Genomic DNA, 19,301 nt, shown 5'->3' with positions numbered 1-19,301 from the left:
TGCCTGTGTACGCACAGGTGCACATGTGGAGGGCAGAGGCTGACACTGATGCCTTTAAAAATTGCTATCCAGGGCTGGAGAGATGGCTCAGCGGTTAAGAGCACCCGACTGCTCTTCCAGAGGTCCTGAGTTCAATTCCCAGCAACCACATGGTGGCTCACAACCATCTGTAAAGAGATCTGATGCCCTCTTCTGGTGTATCTGAAGACAGCTACAGTGTACTTATATATAATAAATGAATAAATCTTTAAAAAAATTGCTATCCATCTTTTCCCTTTTTTGAGACCAGGTCTCACACTGAATCTGGAGCTCCTGGATTGAGCTAGACTCATAGGCCAGTGAGTCCCGGGAGCTTCCTGTCTCCGCCTCCCTGGCACTAAGGTTATAGACGTTATACAGATTATATTGTCTTGCATTTTAATGCAGGTGTTGGGGACGCATCAAACTCAGAACCTTGTGTGTCAAATACTTCATCAGTTTAGTTATCTCCCTCGCCCCACACTTTTTGAGAGTCTATGGAGTTCAGCTTGTGATTCTGCTTCAGTTACCACAATGCTAGGTTTATGGTATGTGCCGCCATTCTTAACTCTACCATATCTTACTGCATGTTATCAAAAGCAGTTTACCATCTATAGTCTTGCTATTTTCCCCCTTTAATCAACTTCCATTTTGGACTCTGTCTAGACTGATAACCTACTGATATTTCCTGTTAATTGCCTAATAAATACCTCAATTTCTTTTTTTTTTGTTTTTGTTTTTGTTTGTTTGTTTTTTTTTTTATTAACTTGAGTATTTCTTATATACATATCGAGTGTTATTCCCTTTCCCGGTATCCGGGCAAACATCCCTCTCCCCCCTCCCCTTCCTTATGGGTGTACCCCTCCCAACCCTCCCCCCATTGCCGCCCTCCCCCCACCAGTCTAGTTCACTGGGGGTTCAGTCTTAGCAGGACCCAGGGCTTCCCCTTCCACTGGTGCTCTTACTAGGCTATTCATTGCTACCTATGAGGTCAGAGTCCAGGGTCAGTCCATGTATAGTCTTTAGGTAGTGGCTTAGTCCCTGGAAGCTCTGGTTGCTTGGCATTGTTGTTCATATGGGGTCTCGAGCCCCTTCAAGCTCTTCCAGTTCTTTCTCTTATTCCTTCAACGGGGGTTCTATTCTCAGTTCAGTGGTTTGCTGCTGGCATTCGCCTCTGTATTTGTTGTATTCTGGCTGTGTCTCTCAGGAGCGATCTACATCCGGCTCCTGTCGGTCTGAACTTCTTTGCTTCATCCATCTTGTCTAATTGGGTGGCTGTATATGTATGGGCCACATGTGGGGCAGGCTCTGAATGGGTGTTCCTTCAGTCTCTGTTTTAATCTTTGCCTCTCTCTTCCCTGCCAAGGGTATTCTTGTTCCCCTTTTAAAGAAGGAGTGAAGCATTCACATTTTGATCATCCGTCTTGAGTTTCATTTGTTCTAGGCATCTAGGGTAATTCAAGCATTTGGGCTAATAGCCACTTATCAATGAGTGCATACCATGTGTGTTTTTCTGTGATTGGGTTACCTCACTCAGGATGATATTTTCCAGTTCCCTCCATTTGCCTACGAATTTCATAAAGTCGTTGTTTTTGATAGCTGAGTAATATTCCATTGTGTAGATGTACCACATTTTCTGTATCCATTCCTCTGTTGAAGGGCATCTGGGTTCTTTCCAGCTTCTGGCTATTATAAATAAGGCTGCGATGAGCATAGTGGAGCACGTGTCTTTTTTATATGTTGGGGGATCTTTTGGGTATATGCCCAAGAGAGGTATAGCTGGATCCTCAGGCAGTTCAATGTCCAATTTTCTGAGGATCCTCCAGACTGATTTCGAGAATGGTTGTACCAGTTTGCAATCCCACCAACAATGGAGGAGTGTTCCTCTTTCTCCACATCCTCGCCAGCATCTGTTGTCCCCTGAGTTTTTGATCTTAGCCATTCTCACTGGTGTGAGGTGAAATCTCAGGGTTGTTTTGATTTGCATTTCCCTTATGACTAAAGATGTTGAACATTTCTTTAGGTGTTTCTCAGCCATTCGGCATTCCTCAGCTGTGAATTCTTTGTTTAGCTCTGAACCCCATTTTTTAATAGGGTTATTTGTTTCCCTGCGGTCTAACTTCTTGAGTTCTTTGTATATTTTGGATCTAAGGCCTCTATCTGTTGTAGGATTGGTAAAGATCTTTTCCCAATCTGTTGGTTGCCGTTTTGTCCTAACCACAGTGTCCTTTGCCTTACAGAAGCTTTGCAGTTTTATGAGATCCCATTTGTCGATTCTTGATCTTAGAGCGTAAGCCATTGGTGTTTTGTTCAGGAAATTTTTTCCAGTGCCCATGTGTTCCAGATGCTTCCCTAGTTTTTCTTCTATTAGTTTGAGTGTGTCTGGTTTGATGTGGAGGTCCTTGATCCACTTGGACTTAAGCTTTGTACAGGGTGATAAGCATGGATCGATCTGCATTCTTCTACATGTTGACCTCCAGTTGAACCAGCACCATTTGCTGAAAATGCTATCTTTTTTCCATTGGATGGTTTTGGCTCCTTTGTCAAAAATCACGTGACCATAGGTGTGTGGGTTCATTTCTGGGTCTTCAATTCTATGCCATTGGTCTATCTTTCTGTCTCTGTACCAATACCATGCAGTTTTTATCACTATTGCTCTGTAATACTGCTTGAGTTCAGGGATAGTGATTCCCCCTGAAGTCCTTTTATTGTTGAGGATAGCTTTAGCTATCCTGGGTTTTTTGTTATTCCAGATGAATTTGCAAATTGTTCTGTCTAACTCTTTGAAGAATTGGGTTGGTATTTTGATGGGGATTGCATTGAATCTGTAGATTGCTTTTGGTAAAATGGCCATTTTTACTATATTAATCCTGCAAATCCATGAGCATGGGAGATCTTTCCATCCTCTGAGGTCTTCTTCAATTTCCTTCTTCAGTGTCTTGAAGTTCTTATTATACAGATCTTTTACTTGCTTTGTTAAAGTCACTCCGAGGTACTTTATATTATTTGGGTCTATTATGAAGGGTGTCGTTTCCCTAATTTCTTTCTCGGCTTGTTTCTCTTTTGTATAGAGGAAGGCATCTGATTTATTTGAGTTAATTTTATACCCAGCCACTTTGCTGAAGTTGTTTATCAGCTTTAGTAGTTCTCTGGTGGAACTTTTGGGATCACTTAAATATACTATCATATCATCGGCAAATAGTGATATTTTGACTTCTTCTTTTCCGATCTGTATCCCCTTGACCTCCTTTTGTTGTCTGATTGCTCTGGCTAGAACTTCAAGAACTATATTGAATAAGTAGGGAGAGAGTGGGCAGCCTTGGCTAGTCCCTGATTTTAGTGGGATTGCTTCAAGTTTATCTCCATTTAGTTTAATGTTAGCAACTGGTTTGCTGTATATGGCTTTTACTATGTTCAGGTATGGGCCTTGAATTCCTATTCTTTCCAGGACTTTTATCATGAAGGGGTGTTGAATTTTGTCAAATGCTTTCTCAGCGTCTAATGAAATGATCATGTGGTTTTGTTCTTTCAGTTTGTTTATATAATGGATCACGTTGATGGTTTTCCGTATATTAAACCATCCCTGCATGCCTGGGATGAAGCCTACTTGGTCATGGTGGATGATTGTTTTGATGTGCTCTTGGATTCGGTTTGCCAGAATTTTGTTGAGTATTTTTGCGTCGATATTCATAAGGGAAATTGGTCTGAAGTTCTCTTTCTTTGTTGGGTCTTTGTGTGGTTTAGGTATAAGAGTAATTGTGGCTTCATAGAAGGTATTCGGTAGTGATCCATCTGTTTCAATTTTGTGGAATAGTTTGGATAATATTGGTATGAGGTCTTCTATGAAGGTTTGATAGAATTCTGCACTAAACCCGTCTGGACCTGGGCTCTTTTTGGTTGGGAGACCTTTAATGACTGCTTCTATTTCCTTAGGAGTTATGGGGTTGTTTAACTGGTTTATCTGTTCCAGATTTAACTTCGGTACCTGGTATCTGTCTAGGAAATTGTCCATTTCCTGAAGATTTTCAAGTTTTGTTGAATATAGGTTTTTATAGTAAGATCTGATGATTTTTTGAATTTCCTCCGAATCTGTTGTTATGTCTCCCTTTTCATTTCTGATTTTGTTAATTTGGACACACTCTCTGTGTCCTCTCGTTAGTCTGGCTAAGGGTTTATCTATCTTGTTGATTTTCTCAAAGAACCAACTTTTGGTTCTGTTGATTCTTTCTATGGTCCTTTTTGTTTCTATTTGGTTGATTTCAGCTCTGAGTTTGATTATTTCCTGCCTTCTACTCCTCCTGGGTGTATTTGCTTCTTTTTGTTCTAGAGCTTTTAGGTGTGCTGTCAAGCTGCTGACATATGCTCTTTCCTGTTTCTTTCTGCAGGCACTCAGCGCTATGAGTTTTCCTCTTAGCACAGCTTTCATTGTGTCCCATAAGTTTGGGTATGTTGTACCTTCAGTTTCATTAAATTCTAAAAAGTTTTTAATTTCTTTCTTTATTTCTTCCTTGACCAGGTTATCATTGAGTAGAGCATTGATCAATTTCCAAGTATATGTGGGCATTCTTCCTTGATTGTTATTGAAGACCAGTTTTAGGCCGTGGTGGTCTGATAGCATCCATGGGATTATTTCTATCTTTCTGTACCTGTTGAGGCCCGTTTTTTGACCAATTATATGGTCAATTTTGGAGAAAGTACCATGAGGAGCTGAGAAGAAGGTATATCCTTTTGCTTTAGGATAGAATGTTCTATAAATATCCGTTAAGTCCATTTGGCTCATGACTTCTCTTAGTCTGTCTACATCTCTGTTTAATTTCTGTTTCCATGATCTGTCCATTGATGAGAGTGGGGTGTTGAAATCTCCCACTATTATTGTGTGAGGTGCAATGTGTGTTTTGAGCTTTAGTAAGGTTTCTTTTACATATGTAGGTGCCCTTGTATTTGGGGCATAGATATTTAGGATTGAGAGTTCATCTTGGTGGATTTTTCCTTTGATGAATATGAAGTGTCCTTCCTTATCTTTTTTGATGACTTTTAGTTGAAAATTGATTTTATTTGATATTAGAATGGCTACTCCAGCTTGCTTCTTCTGACCATTTGCTTGGAAAATTGTTTTCCAGCCTTTCACTCTGAGGTAATGTCTGTCTTTGTCTCTGAGGTGTGTTTCCTGTAAGCAGCAGAATGCAGGGTCCTCGTTGCGTATCCAGTTTGTTAATCTATGTCTTTTTATTGGGGAGTTGAGGCCATTGATGTTGAGAGATATTAAGGAATAGTGATTATTGCTTCCTGTTATATTCATATTTGGATGTGAGGTTATGTTTGTGTGCTTTCATTCTCTTTGTTTTGTTGCCAAGACGATTAGTTTCTTGCTTCTTCTAGGGTATAGCTTGCCTCCTTATGTTGGGCTTTACCATTTATTATCCTTTGTAGTGCTGGATTTGTAGAAAGATATTGTGTAAATTTGGTTTTGTCATGGAATATCTTGGTTTCTCCATCTATGTTAATTGAGAGTTTTGCAGGATACATTAACCTGGGCTGGCATTTGTGTTCTCTTAGGGTCTGTATGACATCAGTCCAGAATCTTCTGGCCTTCATAGTTTCTGGCGAGAAGTCTGGTGTGATTCTGATAGGTCTGCCTTTATATGTTACTTGACCTTTTTCCCTTACTGCTTTTAATATTCTTTCTTTATTTTGTGCGTTTGGTGTTTTGACTATTATGTGACGGGAGGTGTTTCTTTTCTGGTCCAATCTATTTGGAGTTCTGTAGGCTTCTTGTATGCCTATGGGTATCTCTTTTTTTAGGTTAGGGAAGTTTTCTTCTATGATTTTGTTGAAGATATTTACTGGTCCTTTGAACTGGGAGTCTTCACTCTCTTCTATACCTATTATCCTTAGGTTTGATCTTCTCATTGAGTCCTGGATTTCCTGTATGTTTTGGACCAGTAGCTTTTTCCGCTTTACATTATCTTTGACAGTTGAGTCAATGATTTCTATGGAATCTTCTGCTCCTGAGATTCTCTCTTCCATCTCTTGTATTCTGTTGGTGAGGCTTGTATCTACAGCTCCTTGTCTCTTCTTTTGGTTTTCTATATCCAGGGTTGTTTCCATGTGTTCTTTCTTGATTGCTTCTATTTCCATTTTTAATTCCTTCAACTGTTTGATTGTGTTTTCCTGGAATTCTTTCAGGGATTTTTGCGATTCTTTCAGGGATTTTTGCGATTCCTCTCTGTAGGCTTCTACTTGTTTATTAATGTTTTCCTGTGTTTCCCTAAGGGAGTTCTTCACGTCTTTCTTGAAGTCCTCCAGCATCATGATCAAATATGATTTTGAAACTAGATCTTGCTTTTCTGGTGTGTTTGGATATTCCATGTTTGTTTTGGTGGGAGAATTGGGCTCCGATGATGCCATGTAGTCTTGGTTTCTGTTGCTTGGGTTCCTGCGCTTGCCTCTCGCCATCAGATTATCTCTAGTGTTACTTTGTTCTGCTATTTCTTTCTTTCTTTCTTTTTTTTTTGGTTCTTTTTTTTTTTTTTTGGAGCTGGGGACCGAACCCAGGGCCTTGCGCTTCCTAGGCAAGCGCTCTACCACTGAGCTAAATCCCCAACCCCTGTTCTGCTATTTCTGACAGTGGCTAGACTGTCCTATAAGCCTGTGTGTCAGGAGTGTTGTAGACCTGTTTTCCTCTCTTTCAGTCAGTTATGGGGACAGAGTGTTCTGCTTTCGGGCGTGTAGTTTTTCCTCTCTACAGGTCTTCAGCTGTTCCTGTGGGCCTGTGTCTTGAGTTCACCAGGCAGGTCACTTGCAGCATACAAGTTGGTCTTACCAGCCTCAGGAGTGCCCACTTGACCAGGCGGTGAGGTCTCTTTCCCACGGGGTCTGGGAGCAGAGAGGTGCTGCGGGCCGGAATACCTCAATTTCTTAAAGAAAGATTTATTTATATTTTATGTTGATGAATATTTTGCCCATGTGTATGTCTAAGTACCCAGTATGTATAGTTCCTCCAGAGGCCAGAAGCTAGATAGGATCCCCTGGAAACGGTGTTCTACATAGTGTTATGTAGGTACTGGGAATTGAACCTTGGCCCTTTGGAAGAACAGCTGCTGGAAGAGCAGTCAGTGCTCTTACTTGCAGAACCATCTCTCCAGTCCCTACCTTAAGTTTTTTGTTTGTTTGTTTGCTTGTTGTTTGCTTTTGTTTTTCTAGACATGCTTTCTCTGCGTTGTCCTGGCTGTCCTGGAACTTACTCTGTACACAAGGCTGGCCTCGAACTCAGAGATCTGTCTGCTATTGCCTACTTACTGCTGGAATCAAAGGCACGCACCATCACTTCCAAAACTGACCTTCTCATTTTGATTCTGAAGACTTTTTTTGGTAACAATTAAAAAAAGCGGGGGGGGGGTACCAGAGAGATGGCCCAGCAGTAGTTAAGAGCACTGACTGCTCTTCCAGAGGTCCTGAGTTCAAATCCCAGCAACCACATGGTGGCTCACAACACCTATAATGGGGTCTGATGCCCTCTTCTGGCCTTCGGGCATACATGCAGATAAAGCACTCATATGCATATAATATATACATTAAATAAATATTCAAAAACAATTTTAAAAATTTCAATTAAAATACACTGTTTCCCTCTTCCCCTTTCTTTCAGCACCCCTTTTAGTGTCCTCTCTGTCTAACCTCTCCCATGCTCCCTCGCTACCTTTCCAATTTATGGCTTATTTTTGTTTAATTATTGTTCCATGTCTGCATAAATATGTAACTATAAGCTGCCGAGTCTGTTTACTGTTGCGTGTGTGTGGTATGATTTCAGAGCTGACCACCTGGTGTTCAATAATCAATTAGGGGATTCATCCATGATGAAGATTAATTTTCCCTCTCTCAGTTGCCTATAATTCTTTCTTTAGAGATGGCGTCCCTTGGGATTTCCCCCTACCACTTTAACACGTCTAGTAGTGTTGCCATTGTTCAGGTCTTGTTTAGGCAGTCATATTGTAGAGGTAGCATGGGCATAGCTTCCCAATAATTTCTATGAGGTACAATCTTATAGCAGACTTTGTAGTCCCATGGCTCTGGCTTTTTCCATCCTCTCTTTTGTGATTTTTCCTGAGCCTTACTTGCAGGAGTTAAATTGTTGAAGTTGCCGTTTGGGCCAGGCACCCCATAACCACCTGTTCTCCATATTTAGATTAGTTGAAGTTTTCTGAGATGGACTCCATCTGCTGCAAAGACAAGGTGTTAGATATATATTTATATGTGGGTATAAGGATGGGTATTTAGAATGCAGTTAAGAGTTAGTCCAGGAGCTGGAGAGGTGGCTCAGCAGTTAAGAGCACTGACTACTCTTTCAGAGGTCCTGAGTTCAAATCCCAGCAATCACACAGTGGCTCACAACCATCTGTAATGGGATCCGACGCCTTCTTCTGGTGTGTCTAAAGACAGCTACGATATACTCATAATAAACAAACAAACAAATAAATATTTTAAAAAGAGTTATTCTAGTTTAGTAATGTTTCCGTAGTGGATTCTCCTCTAAGATGTATGACCTCAGTAGCCCTGGGTAGTAGGTTAGATTTTCAGTATCAGACATGGTTTCTCTGCTGTTGAGCAGGTTTTAAGTTGATGAGTGCCACTACTGCACCTTTACGAATATCAATCAGGGCTGGTTATTGGTTCTTCATTGAAGATGTCCTATACTTCAAGGAAATTTCAGAATGGATCTGAACCGAAGATTTCTTAATCTTCTACATTTTCAGTAAATGGTAACTTTACCCACTTAGTTATACAGACCAAAAACCTTGGTATTATTCTCAACTGCTTTCTTTGTTTTATGGTTTTGACTTGGAGATCAAATACAGGGCTTACGAATGTTAAGCAAGTGCTCTCTACCATGGAGCTACACTCATTGCCTTGTTCTCTTTTGTATCCCACTTTTAGCACCAGATTTGTATGTGAAACTAACGAAGTTAAATGGTATCGCTCTTTACCGGGAGCAGCTCCTTACAAGGTCCTGGTAGTGCACCAACATGGCTATGTGCGAGAATCAAGTAATTCTGTTGAAATCAGTCACAGCAGAGGCAGATGTAGTGGTGCATACACATAATCTTAGCACTTGGGAGATGGAGCCAGGACTTCAAGGTCATCCTCAGCTACAAAGTAAGTTTGAAGTGAGACCAAGTTATTCAAGACCCTGTCTCAAAAAAGATCAAAACAAATAAACAAAAAATTTTGATCAAAACAAAATGAAGTCAGACAAAACAAAATTCTCTCTTCATTTCAATTTCTCCGTTGCTCATTCTCAGGGTGAGGTTAGCACTGACGTGGCTGTGGACATTTTTGTGGCCATACAGAGGAGAGATTGAATTTTATTTACATTTATGAGGGATTTAATGAGATACATTCACATTACTGGCAGTTACTTCTGTACCATAGCCAGTCACTTTAGCATAGAAATGGCTTCCAGGAATCCTCCTGCTTCTCAATGTGCTGACTAATGGTGCAGGACAAAGATCAGATCTTGATCTAACAAGCACATAGCAGCCAGAATTTTCCAATGTGTAACTGAAGATAAATAAGGGCCAGAAGCCACAGTGCTAGAAACTAGTCTGTGGAAAATTATTCACTGGGCATGGAAAACTATACATGAAGCATTCAGTGACGCCTAGTAAGGATGAGAGGTTTCTGATCTTGAGATGTAACACTTAATCAATTTTAAGCACATAGTATAGTATTGTTAATTGCAGATATATATACACATATATACATATATATACACACACAAATATCTATAACTCAGTTCTATTGCATAGCTGAAACTTTATAGCCATTAAACAGCATCTCTCCATGTTCTCTGCCTTCTAGTCCCTGGCATCCACTCGTCTTAGCTACTGACATCCATTATTCTAGTCTTTACTCCTATGCATTTGAATAGTTTAAAATCCACATATAAGTACAATCCTGGGGCTGGAGAGATGGCTCAGTGGTTAAGAGCACTGACTGCTCTTCCAGAGGTCCTGAGTTCAATTCCCAGCAACCACATGGTGGCTCACAACCATCTGTAATGGGATCTGATGCCCTCTTCCGGTGTGTCTGAAGACAGCTATAGTGTACTTATATATAATAAATAAATAAATAAATCTTTTTTTAAAAGTACAATCCTGCAGTATATCTCTTTCTGTGGCTGGTTTATTTCACTTTGCATAATGTCCCGGTTGAGCCCTGTTGTTACCTGTGTGGTGTTATCTTTGATACTGCATAATATTTCACCATGTCATACAACACCTTTTCTTTCTTTCTTTTAATATTATTAATCATTCCATTCATTTACACCTCAAATGATACCCCACTTCCCAGTTACCTCTCCACCAACCCTCATTCCACATCTGCCCTCCCCCTCCCCTTTGCCTGTATGAGGGTGCTCCCCTAACCACCCACACTGTACTGCCCCACTGCTCCAGCATCCCCATACTCTGGGGCATCAAGCCTCCCTGGGACCAAGGGTCTCCCCTCCCATTGCTGTCAGGCAAGGCCTTCCTCTGCTACGTATGTTTCTGGAGCCATGTGTCCCTCCCGGTACACTCCTTGGTTGGAGGTCTAGACTCTGGAAGAACTGGGTGGTCAGGCTAGCCTATGTTGATCTTCCAGTGAGGCTGCAATCCCCCTCAGCTCCTCCAGTCCTTCTGCCAGCTCCCCCACCAGGCTCCCTGAGCTCAGTCTGATGGTTGGCTCCAAGCATCCACATCTGCATTGGTCAGTTGCTGGCTGGACTTCCTCAGGAACAGCCACACTAGGTTCCTGTCAGCAACAGCCTCCTGACCATCGCAGCAGTGTAAGGATTGGTGTGCGGACATGCTGGATCCCCATGTGGGGCAGTCCCTGGTTGGCTCTTCCTTCAGTCTCTATTCCATTTTTTGTCCCTGTTCTTCCTTTGGGTAGGAACATTTCTGTGTAAAAAAAAAAAAAAACCTTTGAGATGGGCAACACCTTTTCTTAATCTGTTTAGCCACAGTTGTTTCTATATTTTAGCTGTTATGGATAATGCAAAAATGAATATGGGAGTTCAAATATTGCTTTCAGATCCCAATGTCAGTTATTCTGGATAAATATAGAGAAGTTAGATTATTGGATCATATGGTAGTTCTTTTACTTTAAAAACCTTTCATAATCACTGTACCATTTTTCTAGGAAATTCATGAAATACAATTTATTAGAGACCTGTGTTTACAGAGCAGAGCCAGTAAGAGTTTGTCAAATAGTAATTCTTGCCTGTCTGTGATCTTGCATGTTTTATATATTTGAGCATATTAGGTTATATTTTAGTGTATCTGACTCACTCTAATGAAATCTGTCAGCTTCTGATTAAATGGTAGATAAAATTATCATGGACACAGAAAAACAGTCTGGAAAACCAAATGCTCAAGGCACAAAAGGCCTAGAAATATTATCAACTCATTGTATGAATTATTAATAGCAACTTTCTTATATTATTGCATAGCTTAATATAATGCAATTTAAATACATCCAGCTATTCTTTTTTTTTTTTGACAGCCAAATCTATTTTTAATGGGGGAATGGGTTTCTAGGGGGTAGGCCTGGGGCTCTCACTGCACAGCTTGTTCATTGACACTGCCTCCAGAGTCTTGTGGCTTCATCACACCTGGAAGGAAGCTCCAGAGGGCTGGAGAAGGGGTCAATACGCAGCGCTTCGAAGGTGTCATCTGCTCGAAAGGCCAGGCCCACTGTGGCTGGGGCCTGTGGCCTTGCTGTCTGACTGGTGAAGCCACATTCGCCCAGAGTTTTTCCATCATCGAGGAGCTGGTCGTCCTTGTACAGCCGCTGCTCCTCTGGCGGCCGCTTGAGGATGCCCTCAACGATGCGCTTCAGTTCAAACATGGTGCTCGACTCCTTGGCGTCCGTAAAGATGGTGGTCTTGTGGCTCCGGATCATGAGAAACACGTCCTGAGGATGGCGGGCCTCGTCAGCATTAGCCCGGGGGCCCCCAGAGTGGCCCCGGAGCCCCCGCCACCCCCGGCCCCGCGCCCCTCGCATCCAGCAATTCTTATATGTCTTATTTTCAGATCAATTTTGTATTTTGTTTTTCAGAATTATTGATGAACCAAAATGTAAATGTGAGAGGAAAAAGCCAAATATGTAAACAAAAAGAAGAGCTTGTCAAAACTTTGTCATATTATTGCAACATTAATTAAAAACTTCCTCATACCAAAGAAGAAAATAAGACCAAAGTACTATTTGTACAAAGTTTGGTAAGCTATGACAGAAGAAAAATAGAATTAGTTTTGTATTCTTTTTTAAAATGTATTTATTTATTATATGTAAGTACATTGAACTCAGGACCTCTGGAAAAGCAGTCACTGCTCTTAACCACTAAGCCATCCTCCAGCCCTTTGTGTTCTTTTTTTTTTTTTTTAAGATTTTATTCATTTATTATATATAAGAACACTGTAGCTGTCTTCAGATACACCAGAAGAGGGCATCGGATCTCTTTACAGATGGTTGTGAGCCACCATGTGGTTGCTGGGAATTGAACTCAGGACCTCTGGAAGAGTAGTCGGGTGCTCTTAACCGCTGAGCCATCTCTCCAGCCCCTTTGTGTTCTTTTTATTTAAACAGATTATAAAGTTATCACATGTCCAGAGGAACAAATAGTATGCACCCCAAACTGTAGAAATGTTTTGTTGTGGGTGTGCCAGGACAGGGCTTTTAGGTCATTTTTCAAGATTTTCTGATATTTGTCACAGATATAAACGTTTTTTTAAAAAAATTAGTTTTGTGATTGTATCTGTCTCCTGCTGTCTCTGACTCTCTTTCTCTCTCTGCATATGACACACTTGTGGGGTGCTTTCAGAGGCCAGAAGAAGATGGGTCATTCAGAGCTGGAGTTCAGACAGTTGTAAGCTACCTGACATGAGAACTGGAAACTGAACTCAGGCCCTTTGTAAGACTAGTGTTTGCTCTTAACCACTAAGCCATGTCTAAGCCCTATTCGAAGCTTAAATAAACAAACAAACAAATAAATAAATAAATAAACAACAATACTATATTATGTTTCCCCTTTTACATTTAGCTAAGTATACCCCATGTTTCTTCTAGTGCTGAGAACCAAACTCAGGGCTTTATATATGCTAAGCTACCCAAGGATTCTACCACTCAGCTACTCACTCCCAAATACTCACCTTTCTACTCAATTTTGGAGTCTAGTTAAGAAAGAACTCATGGGCTGGAGAGATGGCTCAGTGGTCAAGAACACCCGACTGTTCTTCCAGAGGTCATGAGTTCAATTCCCAGCAACCACATGGTGGCTCACAACCATCTGTAAAGAGATCCGATGCCCTCTTCTGGTATATCTGAAGACAGCTACAGTGTACTTATATATAATAAATAAAATAAATCTTTAAAAAAAAAAAGAAAGAACTCATAAGTTGTATAAGAAGGACACACCCAGTTAAAATCAGCCCTTGTCTAAGCACAGCACTTGAGAAAATTCCGTTCTCTTCTCCTTCAATATATACATAGCATTTTCGCTCCCACTACCGTGGTTTCAGCTGCCTCCATTTTCTACCTGTGTTATTGTAATGGCGTCTTAATTTTGTCCCGTTTCTTTCTTTGACCTCCTTTAGTCTAATCTCAACACAGCAGCCAGAGAGTTGCTCTTGAGCCCAAGTCATATGACTTGCCTTTCCACTTGTGCTTCCAGCTGTCCACATGGCTTGCTCTCGCTTTTTCTTCACTTGTATCCAAATGCTCTTTTAAAAAAAAAATCATAGAATCATTTGTCATACTGTCATCCCTTAGTATGCACTGGACTGGTTGGATAACTCTCCAAGAACACCCAAATCCTTGAATGTCCCACAACATAGTATCAGCATATAGGTATGAATATTCTCTTGTGTACTTCAAAACCCCTTCCAGTGACTTATAATATAGTGTAATGTAACTGCTTGTTGAAGAGTAGTTATCATAGATTTCTTAGAAAATAACAGCAAAATAACTGTGCCCTTTTTTTTAGTAGCAATGCAAGTGTTTTCTCCTCTCTGTTTTGTTTTTCATTTCATTTTACTTCATTTTGGAAGGATTTGAGAGATGGCTCAACTGTTAAAGGCTAGGCTCACAACCGAAATATTTTATTTTTGAGACAGGGTCTCTCTGTGTAGTTCAGAATGGCTTGTAAACTTGTGATCCTCTTGATTTACTTACCCAGGACTCGGATGACACGTGTGTGTATCACTATGCCAAGCTAGAGGCAATGTTTTGGAAATACTTTTGATCTACGTTTGTTTGAAGCCCACAGATTTGGAGGCCCCTGGGCTGAGGACATAACTTACTGTTAAAGTACTTGTCTAGAGTAGTTGACATTCTTGATTTGATTCCCAGAACTCCAAAAAATATATAATCTCTCCATCACATTACATCTCTTTTCTTATTTTCTTTTTTAAAATGAGTTGAGTTTTTTAAAAATATTTATTTATTTATTATCTTTAAGTACACTGTAGTTGTCTTCAGACACACCAGAAGAAGACATCAGATCTCATTACAGATGGTTGTGAGCCACCATGGGGCTGCTGGGATTTGAACTCAGGTCCTCTGGAAGAGCAGTCAGTGCTCTTAACCTTTGAACCATCTCTCCAACCCTCTGTCTTATTTTCTACATCACTTACTACTATCTGAAAATATTTCATGCTTGTCTATTATTTATTTATGTATATTCTGTTTCTCCAATTAAAACTTACTTCAGAGGGTATGAGGAGATGGCTCAGCAGTTAAGAGCACTTGCAGCCCTTGCAGTGGACCCAGGATCAGTTCACAACACCCACACTGGGCGGCTCGTAATCACCCGTGACTCCAGCTCCAGGGGACCTGAGCTTTTCTCTCCAAAAGCACCTCCACACATGTGACAGAGAGTCAAACAGACATATATGCATGCAAAAAAATAGAAAGAGAATAAATCTTTAAAAATAGGAGTTAGCACCAAAAGAGCTTTTTGTTCTATTCTTAGCACCAAGATATGTCTTGCATATTGCTGGCATTTTGGTAACTACCTGCTGAATGGATGGATGGATGGATCGATGGACGGAGAGATTCTACATGATAACATATGTAATGGGGCCAGAGGGTGATATTTTTGTCTTTGTCTCTTTGTTTCTTTCTCTGTCCTCCCCACTCTTCAGTGTGTCTCTTGTCTTCCTCTCTCTTTCCCTCCTTCCTCCCACTAGGGGTTTGCTAAATAGCTTAGATTGGCCTCAAAGTTATGGTCCTGTTGCTGCAACGTACAAACTATTGGTCCTTTTGAAATGTTTTAAAAATTGTGATAAAATGTGCACTACAAAATTTTTACTAATTTATTCATTGTAAGTGCCCAGTTTAATGCCATTAAATTCCCACAATCGTATGTAACCATCATCACATCAATCCCACAGAGCATTGCTTTTGTGGTGTTTTCAGTGTTGATGGCCTGAATATTAGGCAAGTTCCTTGCCACTGAGCTGCAACTCATCTCCCTGCTAGAACATTTTTAATCTTGCAAAATTGAAACTCCATATCTCATTTCTCCTCTCCAGACTAGGTTAATGCCTAAATTTCTTCCAACAAACATTTATTATTGTAATGTCAAAGGGCCATTTCCATTTTGGGAACAGACTAATGAGGTATTTATATTCATTTTAGAAAACTATAATTGAGAAAAGACTGTGTTCCTATCCCTTGAACAGATTAAGCACGAAACTGTCTAGCTTTAGAAATGATTCATTAATATGTTCCTCTGGGAGCTTGAATATTCAGCACCAGCTGTTTTCCCCATTAATATTCGATTTTAATATTTTACTCCGAGAAACTCAATACCAAATGAATCGTAAATATTTAAGTAATCATGGTAGTCTTTTCATTCTTTAGCAGTTTCTTTTACCCAGAGTTTGTTTAATTGCAGTCCTGTTACAATTAGGCAGTACGATAATACACACAAAGGAAAGGGCAAAGTGGCTTCAGAGGAGGCGGACTGTCAGGCGCTCTATAAACAGTGTCCATCTCATCCATTGCCATTCCCTTTGGCAATGTACACATTAGCCCCGTTTCCTAGAATGGCCACTAATTTGTTTCCTAGTTGCTCAGTCCCAGCAGTTGAAGTCTTTATTCACTTGACCTGTACCTGCCCTTTTGATAATGTCATTCTATCTGGTGCAAGGTGGTTTTGATTTGCATTTCCCTAATGTGTAGTGACATTGAGCAGTTTTGGTTTTAGAAAAATATCTGTTAAGGTCTGCTACATATTTTTTCTTTTACATCGAGTTATCTGTGTTCTTTTTTTTTCTACTTTGCATTTCGAACTCCTTCAATATTCTGGATATTAATTCCTTATCAAATATTTAATTGTAGATTGCGTCTTCATTCTGTTGATTCTTTTCCTGTAAAAAGGTTTTCAGTTTGATAAGAAAACCATGGTACATGTATACAATGGGCCACTCAACCACACAAGCATGGCATGCTGTCATTTGTGACAACATGGAATAAACCTAGAGGGCATAATGTGAAGTGAATATTTAAAAATTAAAAATATAGGATTCGGGGGCTTAACTCAGTGGTTAAGAGCACTGACTGCTCTTCCCGAGGTCCTGAGTTCAAATCCCAGCAACCACATGGTGGCTCACAACCATCTGTAATGAGATCCGATGCCCTCTTCTGGTGTGTCTGAGGAAAGCGAGTGTACTCACATACATAGAATAAATAAATCTTTTAAAAAAGAGTAAAAATATAGGATTCAGATACATTCTGTTCAATGGGATTCTCATCAGAAAAATTATACTGTACTTATAGCTTGTATATTGCATTTGCCCAGTGTATTCTTCACAGGAGAGAAATTCAATTTTATTTACATATTGAAATACTCCTAATAAAATTCCAACTCTCCCTTATAAAAATGAAATTAACTTAATTTAAATGGAGTAAAAAAAATAATGTTTCATCTGTGCAGTGGTGATGCATGGCTTTCATCCCAGCACTTGGAAGGAAGAGGCAGGTGGATCTCTGTGAGTTCTAGGCCACCTGGTCTACAGAATGCCATCCAGGAGAGCCAGGACCACACCGTGAAACCCTGTCTCGAAAAATAACCACCAAACAAAAACAAAACAAAATGGTATTTAATATGCACAGTTATGATGCATGAATTAAAAACAAAAAATAGGGGTCTGGAGACCTGGCTCCGTAGTTGCGACTACTGGCTGCTCTCCCAAAGGACCCAGGTTTTGATTCCCAGCACCCGCATGGCATCTCACAACTGTTTGTAAAATCCAGTTCTAGGAATCTGATGCCCTCTTCTGGCCTATGAAGGCACCAAGAATGAAGCAAGCTGTAGAAATACATATAGGCAAAGCACCCATACACATAAAATAAAAAATTAAGTTAAAACTTTTCTTTTTTATTAGATATATTTATTTACATTTCAAATGTTATTCCCTTTCCCGGTTTCCTGTCCATAAGCCCCCCTCCCCTCCCCCTCCCCATATGGGTATTCCTCCCATCCACCCCCTTTAACGCCCCCCACCCCCAACATTCCCCTGCACTGAGGGTCCAAGTGCCAACTTCAGCTTACAAGTGAGACAATCGTTGTATGTGGGCATCTGGCACATAGATCATGTGTGCTTCCTGTTTTTTCACAGGGAAAATAATTTTAAAAGTCGATTAGTAATTAAAGTTTGATAAAAAAAATTGGTTTTATGACGTGAACAAGGTCTTCACTTCCTCTGAAAGTGTGGGGTGAATACCAGTATAATTAGTACCACTGTTGAATGTGATTGTTGGGGGGAGGGCGGTAATGGGGGGAGGATGGGGAGGGGAAGCCCATATAGAAGGGGAGGAGAGGGGTTAGGGGGATGTTGGCCCAGAAACCGGGAAAGAGAATGACAATCGAAATATAAATAAGAAATACTCAAGTTAATAAAGAAAAAAATTAGTACCACTGTCTGATTTTATGCAAGGTTTGCTTTTTGTTATTAATTTATTTTGCATGTAAGTGCATGTGTGTGTGTGTGTGTGTGTGTGTGTGTGTGTACACATGACAGCATACATGTGGAGGTGACATGTGTGTGGAGGTCTGTGGATATCAAGGATGGAACTCAGGTTATCAGGCTTTGTGTTGAATGCCTTTACCAGCTGAGCCATCTCTCCAGACCTAAATTAATGAATGAGTCTTCCAGTGCTGGAATTACAGGTCTGGAGCCATATTCTTACTTTGTATCATTGGTAAAAATGTCCACATGATGTAAAAGGAAAATAACTATTACTATCATTGTGAATTTTGCATGATATAAAGCCCCATTACAATCAATGTTTAAAAAACTGGGCAGTTATAATATTCCAGAGACTCAGGCAAGGAGATTTTGACTTTGAAGCCACCTGGGAGATATGTAGCAAAACACAGCCTTCTCCCCCAAACAAAAACCACAAACAAACAAAAGAAAGAAAAACTAAATCAGGAAGCAAATATGTGCGGGTTGCATGACAGATAGATTAGAATTCTGACCATGCAAAGAGCTCATCAAACTGTTGGAGAAAGGTTCCAAAGCCCAAATAAAAATATGGAGAGATTTGTGAAAAACATGACATATCATATATAAACAGCCATTACCTTTCCATACCACATTTAATGTGAAACATTCAAATTTAAAATTGTGACAATACATTCTTTTATCAAATGCATGATTATTTAAATAAATAGTTGATTTCATATATCAGAAGAAAGAAAAACTTTTTTAAATGGTCTGTATTTAGTTTATTTTTATTAGAGATCATGTGTGGGTATACATGGTGTATAAGGTAGCCAGAAAAGGGCATAAAGGTCCCTTTGAGCTGGAGTTACTGGCCATTCTGAACCATCCAAAGTGAGTGCTGGTAACAACACATGTGTCCTCTGCAAGAAAATATGCATTTTGGGCTGGAGAGATGGCTCAGTGGTTAAGAGCACTGACTGTTCTTCCAGAGGTTCTGAGTTCAAATCCCAGTAACCACATGGTGGCTCACAACCATCGGTACTGAGATCTGATGCCCTCTTCCAGTGTGTCTGAAGACCGCTACAGTGTACTCATATATAATAAATAAATCTTAAAGAAAAAAAAGAAAATATGCATTTTAACTGCTGAGGTATCTCACCAGTTCAAAAAGAAGGGAAAAGTCTTCCTCACAATAGAATACTCATTAATACATGTAGAAGGAGGGTCAGAAGTAGGAAGTCATCATTTAGCAAGTATGACAGTACTAATCAATTTTGGTAAGAATTATCA

At 40.1% G+C, this 19,301-nt stretch overlaps 1 pseudogene; it reads right to left on the bottom strand.

Moving 5' to 3' along the window:
• Nucleotides 1-11,615: 11,615 nt before the first annotated feature.
• Nucleotides 11,616-11,968, bottom strand: Elobl6 (elongin B like 6; annotated as a pseudogene).
• Between the last annotated feature and the right edge of the window lie 7,333 nt (nucleotides 11,969-19,301).

This window comes from Rattus norvegicus, chromosome X, assembly GCF_021556685.1.
Source record: "Rattus norvegicus strain SHRSP/BbbUtx chromosome X, alternate assembly SHRSP_T2T, whole genome shotgun sequence".
NCBI lineage: Eukaryota > Metazoa > Chordata > Mammalia > Rodentia > Muridae > Rattus > Rattus norvegicus.
The sequence above is the reverse complement of the archived record's forward strand: the minus strand, read 5'-3'. Positions and strand labels throughout refer to the sequence as shown.